This window comes from Lepidothrix coronata, unplaced genomic scaffold (genome assembly GCF_001604755.1).
Source record: "Lepidothrix coronata isolate B3197 unplaced genomic scaffold, Lepidothrix_coronata-1.0 Scaffold69, whole genome shotgun sequence".
In the NCBI taxonomy this organism is placed as follows: domain Eukaryota; kingdom Metazoa; phylum Chordata; class Aves; order Passeriformes; family Pipridae; genus Lepidothrix; species Lepidothrix coronata.
The window spans coordinates 3,227,841-3,230,818 of record NW_016690249.1 but is presented as its reverse complement, the minus strand read 5'-3'; the positions used below and the strand labels follow the sequence as shown (position 1 = coordinate 3,230,818).

General features: G+C 39.0%; 1 long non-coding RNA gene across 1 annotated transcript; it reads right to left on the bottom strand.

The window, feature by feature from the left end:
- Window positions 1-1,069: 1,069 nt before the first annotated feature.
- On the bottom strand, window positions 1,070-2,708 carry LOC108499079. Its single transcript, XR_001875411.1, has 3 exons — window positions 2,510-2,708; window positions 1,485-1,643; window positions 1,070-1,216 (listed from the first exon to the last, which is right to left on the bottom strand). It is a non-coding gene; the product is annotated as an uncharacterized LOC108499079 (long non-coding RNA).
- Between the last annotated feature and the right edge of the window lie 270 nt (window positions 2,709-2,978).

Genomic DNA, 2,978 nt, shown 5'->3' with positions numbered 1-2,978 from the left:
TTAGAGCTCCAAATAGGAGTAATAGCTCCCTGCTTTAGGCAAAGAGTTGGTCTCAACCTCCTTTATGAATTCAATAGCAGTAGAGAAGGACATCAAAAGATGGTCCTGAGTCCCTGCTTGCAAACCTCACAAGGGTCACATCTGTTCTGTTCAACGCATTCACTCGAGTGAATGGTTCATCAATCTGTGGTCAAGTGGTGGAGAGGAGGGGTCCTCTACATGATTTGAGGCTAGCCTGTCCTCGACCAGGTCACGTACATTGATGCTGCATACCAATAGATCCTCAGATAAGAGTTATATCACAGTAATTGGAATGCAACATTGTCATGAGTGTCACAGAAACTGGTCCAGGATCTGGAATATACTTATTACTGAGTGTATTTTTTCCTCAGTTCTTGGTTCAGAAATAATGTGCCATGTTGCAAACCATCAATAAGAAATTAAGACCTTTGTTACCAGACTGAGGTGGAAATATATGGGTGTTTGTGAGAATGAAGAGCCTTCTGGGATCCCTAGGACTGTGCAGGATGGAGTGAGCCAGACCTCATACAGGCTTATCAATATTGGTTTCTGGAACTGCTCCTTGCACTGGAGTACTTGCCTACTTGTGCCTGAGAATTGATTTTTAGGCAGCTGGTTGAGGTGGTCCAAAAGAAAAATACGAAGCAAAAGAGCAATTTTCAGGTGTGAACAATTTGCCCAGTCCCATCATTATTTGTCGGAGTAACTGTATGAGTAACTCTATGAGTAACTTTGTAGAAGTGTACTAGGGTGCTTCATTACATTGACTTACATCCCCCAAGAAGCAAGATGATTTAAGAAAGAAGTGATAGTCATCATGGTTTATCCAATTTCCTCACTCATTTGATGTAAAAATGTGAAATGATTTGTTCCTTTTCAGCACTAGAAAAGATGGTTCCCTTGTATAAAGTGGCTGCCCCTCCAGAGGCAGTGCAGACCTGTATCATCTTAGGATGACATGAACAGAGGGGAAGGCAGCAACAGTCTGATAAGTTTATTGGGAAATCTCCTGTAGAAGCAGACTTACCACGAATAAAAAAGAGCACAGTGACTGTTTCTTCATCCAAAAAGCTCTTGAATGAGAGCTAACCAATGAGATTAAAATAGTCAAAAATCAGTCTAAGACATCTTATTCTTCAAAAGGTAGATGAGACAAACAAATAACTCCTGATGAAGATGAAGGAATATGCAGCAACTGAGGAAGCAGAAGGAAGGATCAGGTTAACAAAATGTTTTCAGTTAATTGCACAGATCATGGCTTGTATTGATAAGGGCAGACTCTCAGGTCCAAATTAGGATGAGAATTATGACATGTAAAACATTCACTAGAATCCACAGCTATGCACATATAACATCTTATTTTTATTGTAGCAACCATTTTTTAATCCACTTTAAAAAAAAAGAGTAAAAAATAATATAAGATTTTCACTTAAATAACTTTTCTTATTTTCCATTGATTTTACCTTTCTTTCTGGCAGTGGTGAGTTTCATGGTGGGGAAACACCAATCCGTCTTGACCAATCTTCTTAACCATTCTAAGACACAAATCTTTAAGTTTATTTATGTGGTCTCTGCTTGGAGGATCTTGGAAATTAGTTTTCTAATCTTTCACAAGAAAGAAACTGAACACAAGAAAATGTAATTCTCATCTTGTAGTGGACTTGCAGAACTGTGTAACATGACTTTATTGATTAACACACAGAATTTTTTTACAAAAGTCATGCCAATCTTAAAACAGCACATCAGAATGTCTCTTGGTATCTATATGTAGTCCCCAAGGACTTTATGAGCAACTGCTACATGAAAACTTATTATTACACAGTTATATTTTGACTGTGACTGTCAAAACTGTCGCCACTGGGAATTTGGCAACCACCGCAACAATATGTTTGAGAACTATGAGGATATGTCTAAATGAGTACATGCAGAGAGATTTGAGTTCACTTTGCCCATGCTCAGAGTTGGTCTTGAAGTGCTGTGCTGTACCCAAGCTAACACACCCTGCTGAAAAGTCAAGTTATGGTTTTGTAAGCTGGACCTGGCACCATGCAAAGATGCTTTCCAAACATCCAGGATGGTATTATCCTGTACAAACTGTGCTGGGACTGTGTGCTCACCCATGCAGGTGTGCCTAAGGGTGCTAAACCCAGAATTCCACTACACTGGGGAACTGAAATAATGGCCTCTGTGCATGGGGAAACCACCTTGTGGATTCTCAGCAGGTTTTAGTATCATCCCACAGAATTTTCAGAATTTCAAAACTTTCCTCTTATTTTCACTCTTGTTTTAGTACATTTATGGCATTTGTCTCCAAGACAACTTGTAAATTTTTTTAGGTTCTGTACAGCAGTAGCTATCTAACCAACCATAATTGTCTCTATATGCTTTGGTTCTAGGCATGTAAAGACTTGTTACTGGCGATAAATGTCCCTACTGGGCAGTAATATGCTAATATTTACCCTTCATGAAATATACTTAAAGTACTTACATACATTGGCATGAAAGGAAATAAAGACACTTCATCACGTAATCTCTTATGAAGTCATCCAAGCTGTTTTCGTTTTCTGTTTTCACAGTGCACTTATTTTAAACCTTGGACATCTGCTGCCACACAAAATAAAAGAATTGTAAAAAGCAAATCAGATATTTTATGGTATGTGTTACATTACAGGACTGTGCACAGTGCACATGGGTGCAACTGGAATTGCTAGTAATGGACACCCATTGGGGTCAATGGTAACTATCCATGACCTCATAGATCCTTCTCACACTGCCAAAGAAGAGCATGCAACAAAGCTATTCTTCACAGTAAGTCATCATCGCAGCGTGCTTGCAAGCAAATTGTTTGCATTACAGAACAATTCCTCTGAATGCACACTGCCTGAAGAACATTTTTAAAGCCATTTGTTCTTGCTGAAGATGACTGTTGTTGTCATTCTCCCATGTATTCTTCTTCC